Source organism: Bison bison, unplaced genomic scaffold, assembly GCF_000754665.1.
Source record: "Bison bison bison isolate TAMUID 2011002044 unplaced genomic scaffold, Bison_UMD1.0 scf7180017864452, whole genome shotgun sequence".
Taxonomy (NCBI): Eukaryota; Metazoa; Chordata; class Mammalia; order Artiodactyla; family Bovidae; genus Bison; species Bison bison.
The window spans coordinates 11,415,076-11,436,778 of NW_011495014.1; the positions used below are offsets into that span (position 1 = coordinate 11,415,076).

General features: G+C 39.9%; 1 protein-coding gene across 2 annotated transcripts in view; it reads left to right on the forward strand.

Moving 5' to 3' along the window:
• Positions 1–21,703, forward strand: part of ACVR1 (activin A receptor, type I) — a 131,262-nt gene that overhangs the window by 43,490 nt on the left and 66,069 nt on the right. The window contains exons 1-2 of one of the 2 annotated variants that reach the window (XM_010859016.1): positions 12,319–12,766; positions 13,924–14,099. The gene's annotated coding sequence lies outside the window, so the exon portion shown is untranslated. Of the gene's footprint in view, positions 1–12,318; positions 12,767–13,923; positions 14,100–21,703 lie in introns of those variants that run through there. The other variant, XM_010859015.1, reaches the window with a different exon arrangement.

Here is a 21,703-nt window from a genome sequence, read left to right on the forward strand (position 1 = left end):
GTAGAAACATGTGTGGCATAAAGTGAACATGGTTTTTAAATATGTATATGTGTATATGTGTGTACATAACACGTGTGCATATATACACACTTTATATAAAATGTTTTTCTTTCTTTTAATTGTTGCTTGGCAAATGGTGCACATTTTCCATGAGGAATGATGTCATTAAAACCACTATAATCACTGTAGAAATTCTGGCCCAGTTGGGCTTTTGGCTTATTGATGGTAAATATAGATTAGGTGTATTAATTGTCAGGTAAATTGTTTCTTAAGGGTTGCAGTATTGCAAATAATGGAAAAGCCGAAGTTTCAACTTGTGCTGATATAAATTAATCACAGGTGTGGAATCTTGAGGCTTGTGATGCAAAGGCTGCTAATATAAGAAACTTCAGGCATGTTTTATTATATAGAATTAATCTATATAACATGAATCCTGGTGCCAAACTATGTGTTCTAATTAATAGCAAACCAAATCAAGAGGCTATAATTCCATTAGTGGACTGAATGCTTAATGACACTTGAGGGGATATAGAAGTATGGAAAATGTCTCTGCTTTGTGGTTACTTATCAAATTACTTGAAGACTCCAGAGATTGAAGTATACGTAGAAAATTTGGTAATAGCACTTGCTCTGGGATTAGCCCGATCCCCATCATCCCAGTTCACCTCACCACCACCCCAAAGCATCATTAGAACCAAAAAGGGGTTCCCGAGGAGTGTGCTCTGATTCTAGGCAGTCTGGCTTTGGTCCTGACTCTGCATTTGCCACATCCTTCCTGCGTTTGCGTCTAGTCTTTTATTTCTCCTTACTCCTAATATGTCATTCTTAGAGCCCAGACCGTTTTAATTTTCTGCCAGTTACTATCAGTCTAGGGCTTCCCTGGTGGCTCAGACAGTAAAGAATATGCCTGCAATGCGGGAGGCCTGGGTTCAATTCCTGAGTTGGGACGATCCCCTGGAGGAGGGCATGGCAACCCACTGCAGTATTCTTGCCTGGTGAATCCCTAATGGACAGAGGAGCCTTGCGGGCTATAGTCCATGGGGTCTCAAATAGTCGGATTAAGCACACATACACACTCTCAGTCTGAGCTTGGTGATGATTTACAGATGCTCAGTCTCTCATCTGATAAGTAATGTCTGTCTGTTTTATAGCTGGGGACTGGGGCTCAGACAGTAATGTGCTCAAGATCCCTGAGCCTGGGAAGTGACAGACTTGGGTTCAGTTCCCAAACTGTGTGATCCTAGAGTTTTGGCTCTTTCCACAAAGTGAATCAGGAGACAAAATATGCTCATACAGTTAGCAGGCACATTACAGCATACGCTCAAGGTCTAAGTTATATAGAAAAAAGCATAAGAGCTTAAGCCTGATTTTTTTAAATAACAGTTTTTATTGACTTGTTCTTACACCGAAACATTCACTCTTTTGTAGTATACAATTCACTGGTTTTTAGTAAATCCACAGAGTTGTTCAACTGTCACCACTCTCTAATATTAGAACATATTCATCATCCCCAAAAGAAACCATTAGCATACAAGACTGATTTTGAAGCTAAGATCATTGAAGTAGAAGTTGGGCTCCATATTATCTTCTAAACTAAGTGAAAGCAGAAGCCAAATTCCTGGACCACTCCTTCAGTGGACACCAGTTTTCATTGACAGAATCCTCCAGAACAGTAAATTCGGAATCTTTCATTTGTTAAACTTAGGTTCAATTTTGATAGACTAAGAAATCTCACATTCTTCTGCCCACTTATAAGGAGAAAGCAATAGCATTTTAAAAAATTTTCTTCTTTAATTCAAGTTTTTAATTGAAGTACAGTTGCTTTGCAGTGTTGTGCCAATCTCCAGTGTACAGCAGAGTGACTCAGTTATACACATACATGTGTTCTTTTTTATATTCTATTCCATTATGGTTTTTCACAGGATATTGAATGTAGTTCCCTGTGCTGTACCCTAGGATCTTGTTTATCCATTCTAAATGTGATAGTTTGCATCTACCAACCCCAGACTCCCAGTTCACCCCTCCCCTTTGGCAACCACAAGTCTATTCTGTGTCCGTAAAGTCTGTTTCTCTTTTATATATAGGTTCATTTGTGCCATATTTTAGATTCCACATATAAGTGATATCACATGGTATTTGTCCTTCTGACTTCCATCACTTAGTATGATAATCTCTAGTTGCATCCGTGTTGGTGTAAATGGCATTACTTCATTCTTTTTTATGTACAGATTTTCTGAGCATTTATCTATGGTTTTGAGTTTTCAAAATACGTCTTCTATTTCCCTTATTTTGATGGAGAATCATCTGCATCTCAAGACTTCTAGGTTGCCTTCTTGCAGGGTTTTTTGAATATATTAAATGAATCAATACAGTCATGATTCAAAATGACTCATGCATTAAGCAGCTTTGTGTATAAATGCAAAGTGATACCAGGCAGTCAGTGCTAATAGCCAGCAAGCTTATTCCTTGGATCTTCCTTCTCTTTTTCTTAACATGCAACTTTGGCTGTGGGCTCCTTTCTTTTACGATCTTTGTGTTTATTAAGTTCATTTAAACTGTATAGTTATTTAGGTATGTATTCTTTTCTTCCCACTATGTGGTGTAAAAAGGTTGAGGTTGAAAAAATGGATCTGATGGGGAGAACCATTAAGAAGGTAGCATTGTCATGGTGAGAAGAACTCATCCTTTTCCCATCTGGCCCCCAGCACCTTGACTGAAGACATTTGGGAGGAGACCAGTGAGTGAGAGCCTGGTGTTGTTCTGTTGCTAAATCTTGTCTGACTCTTTGTGACCCCATGAACTGCAGCACACCAGGCTTCCCTGTCCTTCACTAACTCCCAGAGTTTGCTCAAATTCATGTCCATTGAGTTGGTGATGCCATCCAACCATCTCATCCTCTGCCGCCCCTCTTTTCCTCCTGCCCTTAATCTTTCACAGTATCGGGGTCTTTTCCAATGAGTCGACTCTTTTCATCAGGTGGCCAGAGTATTGGAGCTTCAGCTTTAGTCCTTCCAGTGAATATTCAGAGTTGATTTCCTTTAGGATTAACTGGTTTGATCTTGCAATCCAAGTGAGAGCCTCACCTAGGGAATTGTGTGGAGGCCTGGCTTCATGTACCACCTCAGGAATAATTTTCTCCGAAAGAAAATTAACATTATTCTTATAAGATGAATCATTTCCCCTCTTAAATTCTATTGACATTTTAATTTCCAGTAATATTACAGTGTTAGCATATTTGAGTGTTATTCTCAAGCTATTGATACTTTTCTGAATATGTGTGATTTAGAAAAAGATTATGGTCTAAACTGTTGGAGTAGGGAATACTTCCTTGTTTTCATATGTAAGTCAGTAGGAAACTGGTTTCATGTGTAAGTTTAGTTTACATATTGTCTTTTTTAGTTCTCTCTTAGTCTCTTTAACTTAGGTTCTGGGGAAGTTTTAATGCTTTGACTGAAAGGTCATGACAACACAAAACGTGTATTCTGGTAAGCCTACCTCCTTTTTTCTATTAGCATAGTTATTTCTCAATTTTTACTGTTCATATTTCCCTTAGAGAGTTCCTATTCTGCTTTGAATCCATTATTAGGGTTCACCCATTCATCTATCAACGTTTATTAAGGACCCCTTGTTTATAAGACTATCCCTGATGTTTCAGAAATGAAGAAATGCTACTTATCTTCAAGGAATTCACAGACTCACTATGCAGTGAAATTTAAAAAAAAATTGAAGTGTGTTTTTTAGGTGCCGTGATAACTAAGTTTGGAAACAACAGATGAGAGTGCATATATCTTAGACAGGGTGTGGGCATGGGGGCTTCAGGGAAGACTTCCTTCAGGAGGTGATACTTGAGCTGATCTTGAAGCATAGGAATTGACAGATGAAAAAAAAAAAAACACCTTTCAGGTAGACAAGTGCAAAGGCAGAAGGCAAACACGATTAAGATATCCTCGGGGAACTGTGAGGTCCTGTCTAAGTACCTGTGGGGTGATGCCTGAAAGATATTGGAGAGGTCTTGGGCCAGGAATCTGCACATGCTCAGGGAGCCATTGTCGGCGCTGTTGGTGAGGACATAGAGGAGATCGCGGTGGAAGAGCGAGAGTGCTGCTGGTGGAGATAGTCAGGGCTAGGGCGAAGGCAGCAGTGGGTTGGTAAGCAGAACTCCTCAGTTTGGTCATCAGTGTTCATTGGTGGTTCCATTGCATGAGACAGAACAAAGATGAGCAGGTTTGGAGTGGTGGGTGAGATGGACACGCTGACTTTAGTTTTGTTAATCCAGATTCCTTGACCTGGAAACTGGATGTATTCTCATGCTCCTTGAGGGACTGGTCTTGATAGACCCTCCCGCCCCACTGATTTTCTACTCCCTTTTGTGAGTTTTCTTACCCACTTGTCCTTCAGTGGGGAAACAAATTATTGGTGAAAGCACAAGTCGTTCAGTCGTGTCTGACTCTTTGCCACCCCCTGGAATTCTCCAGGCCAGAATACAGGAGTGGGTAGCCTTTCCCTTCTCCAGAGGATCTTCCCAACCTAGGGATCAAACCTAGGTCTCCTGCAGTGCAGGCGGATTCTTTACCAGCTGAGCCACCAGGGAAGCCCAAGAATACTGGTGTGGGTAGCCTGTCCGTTCTCCAGCGGATCTGCCCGACCCAGGGATAGAACCGGGATCTCCTGTATTGCAGGGGGATTCTTTACCAACTGAACTATCAGGGAAACCCCAAAGGAAATTAAAGTCAAACCTCTGTGAGCTTAGAACTAAATTAAATGAAAATTGTTATTATTTTTTAATGAGTGGATTGGTTTGGCATTTCAGTACAGGAGTAGAAGACCGACTTTAATTAAAAAGGTAGTCTTTTCTGTGAATTCTTGAGGAATCCTGATACTAATTGTAAATGAAATACCTAAACAGAGAATGTTTGAGGTGGGAGGGAACTTTGCAACTTACATCACCAATCTCAGCTTCTGGGTAGGAAAAATGGAAGCCAGAGAGCACAGGTGACTTCCCAGTGGCATGCAGCTCTGGTCCAGGGGTGCACCTAGCTCATACATGCAGTGTTTCCTCCCATTTTCCCCCTGACCCCCTGCAAATAATCCTATTGAGATAATAGAGCAGGGCTTGAAGAAGTCTAATGTTCAAGGCTGCTCCGTCAGTGGTAGACCCCAAGTCCACTGGATTCTTGATTTTAAACTTATTTCAAATTAATCTCATTGTTCATCAGTCAGCAAGTATTTGTTGACTATCTGGTATGGAAGGGATGGTATGGTACCCAGTTATTGTAAAGCTGAACAATAAATAAGCTATTTTTCTCTTCAAGAAGCTTGCCTGTTAGTTATTCAGATAACTTATAATGGGTCTGGCAACTACTTATAAAATGCTTAGCTTACCAGACTTAATTATGGACATGTAGTACACATACAGAGCACCCAACAACAAGAAAACACAGCCATACACAATCTTGTTCACTGTTACTTTTTTAAAACTTTACTTGGGCTTTTTTGGTCTGTTACCTTGTCTGCACAGGGGCAAGCAGTTTCCCACCTAGCCTTGGAAATGCCTGTGTACCTATAGGCAAATAAAAATTAAAACCAAACAATTAGAAAAAGAATGTTGATTGCCTTTATTCAGTTTATCCTTGTTGAACTTTAATTAGGAAGAATGATCTGGTGGAAATTTTGTTTAGGTTGGTAACATAAAATAGTTGCAAGAGGGCATTGGAAGAATGGTTTTTATTTAAAAACCTTTTATTTATTTGGCTGCACCGGGTCTTAGTGTGGTGCATAGGATCTTCAGTCTTCCTTGGCAGCATGCAGGATCCTTAGTTGCTGCATGTGAGCTCTTTGTGTGTCTTGTGGGATCTAGTTCCCTGATCAGGGATCAGACCTGGCCCTTCATCATAGGGAAGATAGTCTTAGCTACTGGTCCACCAGGAAAGTCCTGGAAGAATGATTTTTAAAAGCATTAATTCTCTGTTCATTTATTTTTGTACTACTCTTTTGTAATAGCCCCCTTCAGTGTTTCTGCAAATTTCTTTAGATACAGTTCTGAAGAACTTAACCATGGAGTAGTTGTCTTATGAATAAATGTACTAGGAAAACTTACTGCCATTCTAAAATGAAGACTACTTCTACGAAATAGTAATTTTTCTAGAATTCTTTATGTGTTTCTTGTGTTAACCTGTTCCCGCCAAATAAGAGTGTGGTACATTTTATGCTGCTTTGAATTTAAGTCTAGCTTCCTTGATGGCTCAGATGGTAAAGAGTCCACCTGCAATGTGGGACACCTGGGTTCGATCCCTGGGTTGGGAAGATCCCCTGGAGAAGGGCATGGTAGCCCACTCCAGTATTCTTGCCTGGATAATCCCCATGGACAGAGGAGCCTGGCGGGCCACAGTCCATAGGGTCTCAAAGAGTTGGACACGACTGAGTGACTAAGCACAGCACAGAAACTTAGCATTTAGTGATTGAGACGTTTTCTTTATCAAGTTTATGAGCTTGAAATGCTTAATACTTCTTGTTTCTCTGTAACTTTAAGCTTCGTTCATTCCACAAATATTTACATAAGGCTAGTGGGATGCTGAACCAGGCATTGGAGATACAGCAGGACGTTGGATATACAGAGTGCCTACTTTCAAGAAACTCACTGTTGAAGCTTTGCTAATGCCTGTCTAGTAATGTATATAGACCCAGGAATCCCAGAGTGAAGCTTTGGAGAAACAAACATCCCATTAGCAAACTAGAAAATCTGGTTCCGGCCCATGTGGGTGGTAATCCTGCAAACTCTTGTAAAAAGTGCTTTGAGATCATCCACTGATGAAAGCCTGCATGGTGTTACATGTGAGGGTAATCATCAAGGATTACCACATCCCTGCCAGACAGCAGATAAAATACGCATGCCTCCTGGAAATGGGGAGCTCGAAAGTTCTTCAAGGGTGGGATTTACGTAGGTGAAACTGGGACCCAACAGAGAGGTGATCTGACTCTGGTGAAATTGGTTCTGTTTAGAGAGTAGTGCATTGAGGCAATGGAAGAAATGACAAGTTCCTTCTTTCTTACCTTTGCCTGTTGTTAATTCTTCTCTACTCAAGATGCTCTGATTCTTTCCTCAGAACTTCTGAGAGACTTAAATATAGCTGGGATAGAGCTACCTTGGATTGGGCTCGTTGGATTTCTCAAAACTCAGATCTCATCCAGGAATTGACATGACCATGAAATAACTGCAGACCTATTAATTGGGTGAAGACTAACAAGATTTGAAGAAACTAATACCTATGGTATGAAAAGGAAATAGAAAAATAAGGGGGTAAATGTGATGGATCTGTTGAATTTCTTTATCTAGCTGCCAGCTGCTCTACAAGCCTGCAGAAAGGCTTGTTATGTAGCTGGTAACATCAGCTGACCAGAAATGCTGCATTTTCTTCCCAAAATGGTTAACAAGTCACCTTTTGGTCTTGCGTGGGGAAAGAAATGAGGAAAGAAGAGGAGAGAGCAGGAAGAGAGAGCGAGCAAGTGAGTTACATGGGCTGCATGTGAGTGAGGGGGTGTGTGTGTTTCTCTGTCTTTCTTTCTGTCTCTGTCGAATCTTCCTTTCCCTGAAGTCGCACCTCCTATCTGCTGAGGAGTTGACGAAGGTGTTTTCTATTTTAGTCTGTAGCCTTCCCATCTGGTGTCTGGATTTCTTCTAGGCTGCCACTGGTGGGGGAATGAGTATGGGGTATTAGTTGTCCATGTTTTCTCCTTTCAGGTTTTTTTTTAATAGTATTTATTTTTAAATTACTAGTTTTATGAGTCATAGTGGTCAAATTTTGGCAATTTCATATGATTCAACCTATTAATTCAACCCTTGTGATTCTCAGTCTTCCTCAATATTTCCTCTTCTTACACCTGCTCCTTAAATTTTAAATTTTTAATAATAGCTATCATCTGTTACCACCTGCTGGATGTCCTGTACTTCACATGTGGCACCTCTGCAAGGGAGTCCTGATGTCCATTTTGTCCCTTTACAAGGGAGAGACTGTGGCTCAGACAGTTGGCTTCCTGTACAATGATTGGCAGGGCAGGACTCAACCCAGAACTCGTTGGTTCAAGTCTGGAACCCTCTCGTTGCTACTGTATTCCAGTGCGTTTGTTTCCTTGAGTTTTATCATGATCCTTGTGCTTATATTTCTGGCACAAATAAATGAGCCTTTGATTGGACAGAAAAATGGAATTTTGATGGGCCATCAAACCACTTTGGATGATGGTATTTGAGTTTATAAGTTATCAGCAGGTTATATTCAGAAATATAGTCTGGTACTTAACTGTACTCCCTCCTGTCATGGTTCACAGTAGACGCCTCTCTTCTAAGCCAAATTATAATTAAAATTCTGGAAGAGAAAGTGCTCTGATATTTGGACCTTAAATCCATCCCAGGGAAATCTCACTTCTTCCTGTCCCCACTTTGGCTGGTCTTCTACCTAGGCTTTGTTGTTGTTCAGTCGTTAAGTCGTGTCCAACGTTGTGAGAGACAGACATTAATCTTTTTCAATCGTTTCCTTAAAACATCCTGGAGACTTGGTTCATTCTCATGCCTGCCTCCTCTCCCCAAGTCTTTTGCTAGTGAGTTGGAGTCCTATTCTGAATCTAAATGTATACCTGAAGAGAATAGTGCTTTCAGGGTAGAATTCCTTCCCAGGATATCTTGAGAAATTTGTATTTTTCCAAATTACCAGAAAAAAATCAGTTAAAACAGGTAAATGGGAAATGTGTTGCAGTTCTCCTGTGACAATTAAAACAATCAACATAGAGACATTAATACATCAAAGGAATCCACTGACGTCAAGTTGCAAGCTAACCTGTGGAAGTGAAGGATAAGATTGACGTTTTCCAGAGCCAGGTCATGATAGGAGTGCAGAGGAGAGAATTGGTCATGATTGCTTGTAGCTGTTGCTGTGTTATAAATGTGTGCTCGTGGGCCTGTCTGCTGCTACTGGTGAATCACACTTACAAATAAACTAAATACAAATTTGTATGCATTGCGTGTGGTATACGAATCCTGTGAGTGGTATTCCAAGAAATATGTTTCCAAAGCAAAATAGGCCTTTAAGATGGCAGTTTCAACACGTGATTCTGTGTAGTGCTGTTAACCTTCTTCATAGACCCAAATGCAGGTTATTTCGGGGATCAACAAACCTTTCCTCTGAAGGGCCAGATAGTAAATATTTTAGGCTTTGCAAGCCATATGGACTGTGTCACAACTATCAACTCTGCCGTTCCGTGTGCAAGCAGCCGCAGACTATACGTAAAATGAACAAGTGGGGCTGTGTTCCAATAAAACTTTTGTTTACCAAAGCAGACTGTGGGCTGGATTTGGCTTGCTATTGGAATGCTCCCCAATAATGCTCACTGACATTTGCCAGCATTTGAACATGTGTTACAGGCTATATAGTTCTTTGTAAATACTGTTGAGTTTGTTTCTTATTTCTTTAACGTTTCTTTTAGGTATCTATAATAATGGGAAAAGGGTGTTTGGAAGGTTTTTTTTTTCCTAATAGCTCATAATTTGGGGAATTCTGGGGAACTTTCTGAAAATTTCAGTTTCTCCTTTTGGAAGTCCCTGGAGAAGGAGATTTGCTGTGCCCTTGTGCTCCTCTGTACGTCTTGATTCAGTCAGCCTTTATCTTTCCTCAGCTTCCGTGATTGTCCTGGTTCCGTGGGCTCTGTGGTGTCCCCAAGCGCGTCAGACGTGTAGGACGTGTGACCTGCTTTTTTTCCCACTGGAGATTGGGAATCTTGGGAACTGGTTGACATCTCTTGCTGCTTTTCAATGCCTTGCCCACATATTCAAGTATCTGGAGTAGATTATTCTTCAAGCATCCTTGACATTATATGATTGGTTATAGCGATGTTATTTTAGAGCCACACAAGAGGACACTTGTAGTATCGTGGATGATTTGTGTATTGTTTTGGATTGGTATACTTTATGCTTTTCTACCATGCTCCTTTAGAACTTCTATTATTTTAAGAAGTAGTAAACAGGGAAGGGAACTAAGACTACTACAAGAACTCATTTCAATTCTTAGGAATAGTCAGGATACAGTTTTAACTTACTGGTAATTAACACAGATTTTGACCTTCCTCTCCATTTTTGTGTTCTTAGGATTAAATCAGATAAGGAAAGTGTGTAGTTAGCACAGCTCTAGAACTAAATGATAGCTGGCATTTTTACTAATGTTTTAAAGCTCTTTTTGAGGGCTCTGCTTGGTCTTCCTTTCAGCATGCAGGCTTTTCTCTAGTTGCGGCATGTGGGGGCTTTCTGTAGTTGCAGCACTGGGGCATCTCTTACTGCAGAACACGAGCTCTAGAGCATTTGGGCTCAGTAATTAAGATGCGAGGGCTCTCTAGTTGCAGTGTGTGGGCTTATTGCCCACAACATATGGGAACTTGGTTCCCTGAGCAAAGATGGAACCGTAGCCCCCTGCATTACCACTGGACCACCAGAGAAGTGCCACCAGTTCTTAAAGATAGGAGATATTAACCTTGTTTCATGGCAAAGGAAATTGCAACAAACAGGGGTTAAGTGGTTTATGTACGATCACATTTAGTAGGTTGGAAAATTGGGTTTGACTCTTTCCTAAGTCTATGTTCTTGCTGTCATATGCTGCTTCATTTCAGTTAACAGTAATTCTGTAGCAAGATACACCATGGTTTATTTGGGTTGTGAGGCTGGGTGGATAGACAGGGAAAGTATGGGATGATGTCTTTTGTCTTTTTTTAAATTGAAATACAATTGACATATTTGTTTCAGGTGTACATTACAGTGATTCAATATTTGTGTATATTGCAAAATGATCACCACAATAAGTAACATCTATCACTATACAAGAGATGATGTCTTGAAAGGGCAAGGATCTGTAGTATTTGAAAGTCACAGCTTCTAGAAGCCAAGAATATAGTTATAATTAAAAAGTTGAGAAAACTTGCCCTGATTTTTTTCTCCTGTTGCTTAGCTGCTGTATTGACTGCCAAGAACATGTCTGATTTTAAGTACCTTTTATGCTTGCTTGTTACTCAGTCCCATCATATTACAACAACTTTTAAGAAACTATGCATGTTCTCGTAAATTGGATTAAAGAAAAATGTACTACTATGTTAAGCCTGCAGTTGGAGTTAGAACGTTTTTTTGGATTTCTCCTTTTCCCCTTCCTCGCGCTCACCCTCCACTTCACAGGAGTGTGCCTCTAACCTTTGTGGGTTGGATTTTCACAAGGCATGATTAGTTGCCAATAATTAAACGTCCATAGCTAAACAAGTAAATTGGCCAAGGTTTTGGAAAAAATTCAGTGAAAGTTTTGTGACAGGTTGTAGCACTTTGCTATATGCACATGGTGTCTGACTTAACGATGGTTCGACTTCACGATTTTGCAGTGTTAAGATGGTGCGAAAGTAATACGCATTCAGTGGAAAGTGTACTTTGAATTGTGAATTTTGATCTTTTCCTGGCCTAACGAACGACGTGAGACATGCAGTGCTGTCTCCTGAGGCTGGGCAGCGGTAGCTTCCAGTCAGCCACGTGATCACCAGGGTAAACAGCCAACACACAGGCATGCTGGTTGTCGCTTTACCTACGGTATTCAATAAAGTACATGAGAGATTCAGCATTTCATTCTAAAATAGCTTTGTGGGAAGTGACTTTGCCTGACTGTAAGCTGATGTAAGGGTTCTGAGCAGGTTTGAGATAGGCCGGGCTCATCTACCATGTCTGGTGGCTGCATGCATTTTCAGCTTAGAGCATTTCAACAATGGGTTTATTAGGATGTCATCACGGAAGTCAAAAGAGATCTGTATAGCTATTTATTTTATAGCACTGATTGTAATTGGCGCACACGCCTCTTTTTTGTTTGTGTTTATTTTTTAAAACGCTCTTGGGGTTTTGAACAAGACCTGTCAAGATCTGTCACGGTTGCTATTGGCATGGAAGGTATTGGTGCAGAGATGGGTCCTGAGGAGAACATTTAAAGAGTTAAGGATTTGGAATTTGCTTTCCACCGTTGCTCTCATTTTACTGACTTGTTCTTCTACATAGTACACCACAATTTTGACTTCAACCTATGGGTTATTTGAAAGCCTAATAATTTTAAAGCAAATATTAAACTATGCTTAATTTGAAGACTTGATTTTTATCTAGTAACTCTTGAGCACCAACTGTATGCTAGGTACCATGAGGAAAGGAAAGCTCAAATGAATAATATGTGATCCTTGCCTAGTTTTATTTATTTATTTATTTATTTTTTGAGATGAACGCAGTTCAAGGCAGAGGATTAAGTGCCAGGTCATATAGAGTGAGTCTTGTAGAATATAAATACAGAGGAATTAGAATGGAAAGATCTGGAAAATATGTCAATCATTAGGGAAGGCTTAAGCAAGGCAGGAGAGCCTCAACAGGGTCTTGAAGGAATTCCCTTCAGGAAAGGTGATAGGGCAAGGTTGGCAGGGAAATTAGAAGTACATCTGTAATTTTAAAAAAGCACTGTTTTAAAAAGAATCAGAAAAATATGCACCAGTATTTATTACATTTTTTTGCTTATCTAAAGCTCCTCCCCCAAAAGTACCTATAACTTGAAGACATGGCCGGCCCTAGAGACAAGCTGGCTCATTTGAACTGGCCGCCTTCTAAAATGCAGTTAGTCTTCAGCAGACGTGAATGTAACTTCTTGGTGTGAATCTGCCAAATTTCCTTGGCCCGGGATCTTGGAAATTACCAAGGTTTCAACAGTTTGTTCTGAAACTCAAGGTTTGTGGATACTGCTTAACTGGAGTTTGTTTTTAAAGATGTCCACTCTAGAAATGGATTTTTACTCTTTAACGTCACTAAATGATTGCTGAAAATGTCAAGTTTCTGGTTGACCTTTCTATGGGGGGATATTTTTTTGTGTCTTATTTTTAGTATCTTATTTTTTTGTCTGTCTTATTTTTATATTCTCAATTCTCTCTTCAATTGGATTGTGAATTTAAACTGAAGTGAGGCAAGTTTTTTAAGTTATTTGTAAAACATTTCCCTTCAATTCCAAGGTTGATGTGATTTTGCTTTCAAATAATTATTGAGGAATGCTGTATTTTGGATTTGTTTTCTGCTTAAATTTATTTACCTGAAAGTGTTCTTGGCAAAATGGTCCTTGAGATTAAAAAAAAAAAAATGCTGTTTTCTGAAAGGCATAAGTTTTTCACTGTTCTTTGAATGGGAAAGTTTGCTTCTAATAAAAATTTCCTCTTCCTTTGGCAAATATTGATGTTTTTGAAGTCTTCCTAAAGGAAAAGGGAGCTTGGGTGGGTTTTTGGTTTTTTTTTTGATAGTTATCTGGAGCCCCTTTCCCTTCCTCTGTGTGCTTCCAACCCCACCTTTGTTTTAGGAGTCTTTGAACTAGATCTCTCTACCACCGAAAATGGAGGTTGAAAATGGACCCAAATCAGGTTATTCTGGGTGGAAGCAAGAGAAACTGATTACTCTGGTACATGGGGCATCTCTCACAGCAGCCAGGGGTCTGGAGAGAGACTTTCATTCTGTACTTGTAGACAGCTTGAACCTTGTTTTTCCCAGGTACATAAAATAATTAATATATGCAAAACCATTGTTTTTGTTGGTTGGTTTGTTTTTGTAATGGCTAGAGTTCGTGGTGTATGGACTTTAAAGGAACTTGATTTTGAAGTTTACCAACTCAGATCCTACTGGCTTTTGTGTCATTTAGAAAAATATTTAAGATTCATGTGGACTCATGACCTCAGCCTACTACGTGTCTGTGTCGGACTCTTCTCCATCCTTGCTGCAATGGTAAATCAGCTGTGGCTGGTGGTCCCATTTGAAACGCTTGTCCAGTGTGCATTTCTTTAGCCTGCACGTTCACAACTGCAGACTGCTCTTCTGAATAGCTTAATTTTTCTTTCCCTCTGCAGCACTGGGCCGCTTGTGAGCATCACGCTGCCAGCGCAAGAGCTACTGGAGAGTTCTCTTTATTCCCGGAGACTCCAGGAGTGCCTCTCCCACCGCTAGGAGTGAGTGAACGGAGCCTTGGGGAAGAGCCCACTGCTGGAAGGACCGTGGGAGGAGATGCCTGGGAGCCAGCTCTAAGGTAGCCAAGCTTTTACCAGGAGTTCTCAGTGGCCTCATCAGGGCCGGCTGTAGAGCTGTTCTAACAATTCCTCTCTTTTATGACACGGGAAATTCTTAGCCATAATGATCAGTTGTTAGTTTGTATGAACCCAACATAAGAAAGTTAGGACCAAACCTAGTGGCTCTTTATCCTTGCATTACCTTGAAGCTAGGCATTTTTTCTTTTTTTGGTGGCGCTGCTTGGTTATCTTTCAACTTTGCCAAGTTGTTCAGATACTACCATTTCCCTACATATAAAATGCTTCTGCCATTCTTTTCACCTTACAGGACTACTACTTTTTTCCCTCCTTTCCTTCTAAGTAGACTATGTCTTTGAGCAGTTTTAGATTCATGGGAAAATTGAGTTCTCATAGACATTCCCGTTTCCATACACCCCTACCTCTCCCAGACTCTCAGTCTCCCCCAGAGAGTGGTCCGTTCATTACAATAGGGGATCCTGCGTGGACACATTATTATTACCCAGAGCCCATAGTTGTTGTTGTACATTCTATGGATTTGGACAAATGTATAATAATATAGATTCCCCTATTATAGACATTTTTCCTTTTAAGTAGAATTTTCCTACAGAAAAGTTTTACTGCCCTAAAAATCCTCTGTGCTCTGCTTATTAATCCCTCCACCCACCCACTCCCTGGCCACCACTGATTTTTTTAATTGTCTCCATACTTTTCTTTTTCCCAGAGCTATATTTTCATAATTTGCTTTCTTGGAGTACTTTGAAATCCATGTAAAGAAGTCTCACTCTCAAGATGAAGTGCTGTTAAGGCTGTGTTAAGCTATGGTGGTAACTCAAAAAACAGCTTACATAGGGTCTGTAAGATGTTTCTGTGAGCAGAGGCCTGAAGTGCTCAATGTTGGTGGGTGTGCTTCTGAACTAAAAGTTGTGTTTGCCTAGATATGGTTTGCATCTTGTACACAGAGACAGAAGCGTGAGGTTTCTGCAGCCTCCTTAGGTTCGGAATTTTGGGGCAAGATCTCTAGTAGCTGTCAAGTGTTTTCTTTTTTGAGGAACATTCTAATATATTATTTTCAGGAACTGTATTTTTTTTATGTGAAAGTGTATTTTTATTTAATTTCAAAAAGTATAAAACAATATAAAGATAAAATTTCCTCCCTCTTTTTTTCTTTTACCTATAGCTAATAATCTGGAACACACAATTTTTCATATACAAACTTTTCATAGGCACACAGATTGTGTATATTAATTAAAAATTGATGAAAGTGGCTACATATTTGGTTTTACAGCTTGCTTTTTCCTTCTACTTGATATGCTGTAGACATTTTTCCTTTTAAGCAGGATTTTCCCTTTTAGGAAGACTCTCAATGTAAGTAATGACTTCTTAGGGTTCTGTGTATGGCTGTAACATAATAACAACCAGTCGTCAAGTGAGGGGTTAGCCTGTAAATTTAAAGGGGGATGTGGGTCGTGCGGGGGGATCTTTCACATTAGGGCAGGAACAAAAGCCTTGACTGTTGACATTGGACATTTAGTCATTGAGGATGTGAGTTTTTATCTTCCAGGCAGATGAGGCGCAGCTTGGGGCTGTTGCCGAGGTGTCAGTTATGTCAAGTTTTCATCTCCTGGATGCCTGGAAGGAACTTTGGCACTAGGCTGTGTTAATATGTTAGCATAGTTGTTAGTTCTGGCTACTGTCCTTGGAGCATTTTGAGATGTTTTCATGCCCATTTAAGGTGGCATGTGGTTGAATGAGTTTTAAGAGGAGGTAATGAAGAATAGGGATGGAATTAAGAGACTTGACTTTATTTTGCATATATATTTATTTGAGGGAGGAGGAGGAAATGATGGTGTTAGTTAATTGCTAGCCCTGTGATTCTTAATCATGAGACAGGGTTAAAATTACTCAGCTCAATAACTTCCTAGTGTAGTTGACAGCGAGAACCACCAGAGAAGTTTTTAGATATCAGGGGCCAGGAATGAATAATTGTATTGTTATTATTTTATAAAATACTTAGTTTTAGGAATATAATAATCAATGTTTATAAGATTTAAAAGGTACAAAAGAGTGAAAAATAAGTCCTCACTTCCCTCTGTCTCAGTATTCTTCCTAGAGACAAGCATTGTTACCAAATTCTTATGTATTCTTTCAGAGATTTCAGGTATATATATCAACATATAATTTAAAGATTATTGCAGTTTCTTTCTTTTTTTTTAACCCAAGTGATAACAACATACACCGTTTTATTCTTTTTTCATTGAAATACCGTCTCTTGGAAGTTCTTAATATTAATGCTGCATTCTTTCCTAATGGAAGCCTAACATCCCATTTAAAGGTGGGCTGTAATTTACTTAACCAGTACCTTATTGATGACTATATAGATCATTTCCTATTTTATTATCATAAACCAGGCTGTAGGGAATAATCTTGTACATATATAATGTTAAACATGTTTGTGAACGTATCTGTAGGATCCATTTCTAACAGTGGAATTGCTGGGTCAAAGAATTATGTGCATTTTAATTTGGGTTGAAATTTATTGCCAAATTGCAAGTTCATAGAGCTTGCAAAGTTTTAGATTCCACCAGCAGTGGATGAGAACCCTGCTTCCTCATACCCATGCCAATCACAGTATAATTGTCAAACTGATAGGTTTTCTTCTTCACCAAATCAATAGGTGAAAAATGACATTTTAATGGAGCTTTAATTTGCATTTTTTCTTATTTTGATTGACACCGAGCATATTTTCATAAGTTTAAAGACCCTTTGCATTTCCTGTTCTGTTCCCTCTGTGTTAATTCCTTTGTCTGTTTTCTATTGGGTTATTGATCTTTTTATTATCAATTCACAGGAGCTCCTATTTTATTATCAGTTCACAGGAGCTCCTATACATGAACAAATTAGCACCCCATCCTTGTGATATTTATATTTGGTCATTTGTATAAAAATAATTATTTTGCTGTGTTTTGTTGTTGTTGTTGTTGTTGTTTTTTATTCGCTATGTCTGACTCTTTGTGACCCCATGGACTTTAGCCTGCCAGGCTCCTCTGTCCGTGGGATTTCCCAGACAAGAATATTGGAGTGGGGCTTCCCAGGTGGTGCGGTGGTAAAGAATCCAGCTGCCAATGCAGGAGACACAAGAATACTGGAGTGGGTTGTCATTTCTTTCTCCAGGGGATTTTTCCCAACCAGGGATTGAACCCGTGTCTCCTGATTGGCAGGTGGATTCTTTACCATTGAGCCACCAGATTTTATATACTTAAATTAATCAATTTATTTAGCAGGTATTTATTGAATCCCTCTTATGCATTAAGCACTTGTTCCAGGCATTAGGTTATACAATAGTAAAGAAAATAGATCCCAATTCTTGCTACACGGAGCTTACATTATAGTGGAACAGATAGTCAATAAAAGATGTTTAAAAATATTTATAGAGGGGATTCATTAGTGGTCCAGTGGTTAGGACTGGACACTGCCAGGGCCAGCTTTGATCCCTGGTCAGGGAACTAAGATCCCGCAAGTCATGTGGCACAGCCACCCCCACCCCGCCCCCAATATTTATAGAGATAAATATATAATCAGCCTTTTTTTGGCTTCAGCATTTTGTATCACAATTAAAAGACTGTTTCCATTCTTAGAGCTAAAGACATTTCATGGTTCCTTGCAGTATCATGTTCTTTTTTTTAGACTTAAATCTTTGATCCACCTGGAATGTTAGGTATGAATCTAACTCAGTTTTTCTCTAGGTGCTCTATTAATTAGGATAAGGCTGAGTTGCTGTAACCAAGGAACTGAACTATGCCATGGGTCAAAGAACAGAGAAGTTGATTTTTGTCCTCACTTAACAGTTCCAGTGTGAGCAAAGGAAGTCTGCAGAACCACCCATATCCACTGGTCACTGGGAGGCAGGTTCTGTCTGTCTTGTGGCTCTGTAGTTATCTGTATGGTCATAGCTGGGTTGCTACCATAGCTGGGTTCCTTCCGAGTGAAGGACGAAGGAGAAAGTCCGGGGCAAATGATCACATGTCACTTTTAATTCCATTGGTGAGAACTTAGTCCTGTGATCACATCTAGTTGTGAGGGAGGGTGGGGAATGCAATCTGTGCTGGTCAGCATGTGCCCAAGAAGTGAAGAAGGAATTTTAGTGGAAAATAAGCAGTCTCTGTCACATTGACTGGTCATTGCAATTTTACTGAATAGTCCCAAATTTTCTCTTTTGATTTCTTTTGTCTTATAAATTCCCATATACATTGTGGTTTATTTCTGGGATATCTGTTTAGTTTCACTGATCTCTCTACCTATGCATGTAGCAGGATCATACTGTTTTTCTTAAACTCTTGGAGCTTAATATGTTTCTTTTCCCTCTTTTGTAGAAGTAGTTCCATTTTACTGAATTTTCATATTTATTTTAAATTTCCTTCTATAGAATTTTAATTTTATAGAATTTTTCTATTTATCTATGTGTGTGGTTTTGAAAAAATAAGGACTTTAATCATATCTAGTCACCACTCCCTCCACCCTAAGAAGAAAACCTGTTAATATGATTATTGGGATTGTGCTAAATAAGTTTTGTGAGAGAAGGTCCATAGCTTTATGGTGTTAATTTTTCTTATTTGGTAATTAATGTTGCACAGTGTTTGGAAAATACTGATTTGGATTCTATAATCATTGTATATCCTTGACCCATGAAACATATGTAAAATTGAAGTAGGAGAGAGGAAGGACCAACTTATAAGATGTTGTTACTTTTATTTTAATACTTGATTTCTAATTATGACTTGGTAAGTGAGGCCTATTTCTCTATTGAAAATTAATAAACTTGGAATGTGAAAAAACAATATTCCCACTGAAGATAGAAAGTAGTTGACATTTCAGAAGATTATTGTATAAACTTGTTTGTAACACAAACCTGGGCAAATTTTTGCATATATATATATTTGATACTCAGTGTTGTTACTGCCTCTGAGAGTGGGTGTGTGTTAGTCTGCACCTTTGTTTAAATAATCCACATTCCTCTTTTGTTTCTCCTATTTATCTTTTTATTATATGAAGTAAAACACAGATACAGATATCACACAAAGTATACATAGCTTAGTTAATTTTTGTAAGGTGAATATGTTTTGTGACCACCATGCAGATCACGAGACAGAATATTAGCAGCCCCCTAGAGCTCCTTGGCGTGTCCCCTACGTGTCACTCTCTCTCTCCAGAGGCAACCAGCTTCCTGACTTCTATAGTAATTGCTTCATTGCCTTTCTGTGTGGTTTCATCACCTGCCTGTGCATATCTAGCTACTGCAGTTTAGCCTTGCATTTCTTTTTATGTTTTTGAAGTTTCTGAAATGGCAACCCACTCCAGTACTCTTGCCTAGAAAATCCCATGGACCGAGGACCTGGTGCAGGCTACTGTCCACGGGGTCGCAAAGAGTTGGACACAACTGAGTGACTTCACTTTCTTTCTAAACCTTAGGTTACCCCTCCAGCCCTTTGCTTTCCTTATAGCTTATATGTTGAGAACCCAGCCATTTGACCTCTAATTTCCCACTGGCTGGGTGATGGCATTGTGTTTGTTGAATTCAACTTGTTCTTTTTCTTTTGGTAGAAAACGGTAATTTAGGTCCACAGTCTGGGCATCCAGAATGCTCACTGATGCTGGGTAGGTTGGTTTAATGGGCAGAGGATAACCATGTATATTTATTATATACTGTGTATATTTATTATATATATATCTATATAAATAAAATAGTCAATGAGTTCATGCTGATGCTTCCAATTCAAATTCAGTTTATATGGTTCTTATTTAACCTTTTCAGTATTATATCTCTAACTCCTTTGTTCCACCCAGAAAATTTAGGTTGTCCGGAACAGCCTGGAACAATAGCATTTGAATTGGCTATAGTTACACATTTGCTGCCTTCCACAGGATGCACACATATTGTCAGCACTGCCCCAATCCTAACACTGTATCACTAGTGATGAGAACTGAAAGGCGATAGAAACAGTTCCTTTTTGATGTGCTATCCCCATTCTCTTCCCAGTTTTCAGGGGGAGGAATAGGGGATGTTTATAATTGTTGAAAATTGGGCAAATTTAAACACTGATTAGCTTTTAGATGATGTTTGGAGGAGAAAGACTTAATCCTGTTGGGTGAAATGTTGGTTTTATAGTCATGTTTAGAGAAAGTCCTTATCTGTTAGAGAATTTGTGGGTGAAATGATGTGACTTCTGGGATTCTTGTTAAAATACATCAGGAATAAAATGGGCAGAACACGGAAAATGAGATTGTTTTTGGAACTGGGAGGTCAAAATAGGGTTTATTATCCTTTTTCTTTATGTAACTTGAAATGCCTGTTATAAAAAATTTTTTCTTTAATTTTAAATACAGTGAAAAGACGAGGACATATGATAGAACAAGAAGGTGATAAGGAAGGAATAGTCAGGGAAGGGAAATATGAGTAAAGAAAGCATCCTCAGCTGGTGGTTTGGGCTGGCTCAGTGGTGGTGAAGCTGGGTAGCATCTTGAATGAGGAGAAGGGAAGCCCAAGAGATGTGATGCCTCAAGGGAAGCCAGCATCTAAGAGGAGAGAGGCAGAAGAAGAAGCTAACATCCAAGGAAACTGAGCAGGTCCAAACCAGAAACGTAAAGATAGCAGAGAGATGGAGCCTCCTAATCCCAGCTAGGGAAGAACCCAGGGGGAGAAAGAGGTCATCAGCCCTGCCATGCTGCCCGGTGGACCAGAGATGCCACCCTCAGCATTCTCAGCATCACCCGAACTGCTGTGGGTCTGGGGGATTCCTTGGCCTCATCTCAGGTCAATCAAAGAAAAATCTTGCGGAGTGAGGTTTCCAAGTCTGAGTTTCAAGGAAGCTGGGAAGCTGCCTTGTTAATCTGAAGGATAAGGTGAAGTGTACAGAGTTAGAACCTTACCCGGAGGCGTTTGGTAATGGACTGAGTGGAGACAGCGAGGAGGTGCTGGGAGCTCTGTAGAGTGCTCTTTGTAGGAAGTTTTCTGCAAGGGGAGAGGGGGGTAGATTTGTAAGAGGGCTTGGGACTGAGGGAGGTGGTGGTTGCTAAAATAGTTTGGCTTATAACAATGTAAGGGAGGTTTGCTTGTCACAGTGGAGATGTGAGTGGTTCCTCATGCACGAGGGTGACTGAATGGCGAGGCCAGGCATGCAGTCAGGGCCCACCAGCACCAGGGGGGTTACACTTTGGCAAGATCTAGAGTTTTGATGGTTCGGGGAGCTTGGAAATGGTCATCGTGGATTAGATGTTCTATGTGTTAATATTTTGAATGACACACTGAAAGAGGAGAGATAACCAAGAGTACTTGAGAGGTCTTTCTGCTTCTCAAGTTCTCACTGGGCCTTTCTGTCCATCCCTGAGGAAGAAGGAAGGAGCGGGGCTTTTATGGCTGTCTTCAGCCCTTTGCTCTTGATCAGTGCTCCTCCCGCTCCTCTTCACATGCTCTCTCTTTCTTGTTTTCCTTTTCCTCATATTCAGGTAACACTCATGTGTAGAACGTCCCAGAGGGGTTGCCTGCCACGGGGTGGTGGTCTTCAGTTGTTTGCTTTGGGACTGACTGTTGGAGGGATTCCTCCATTTT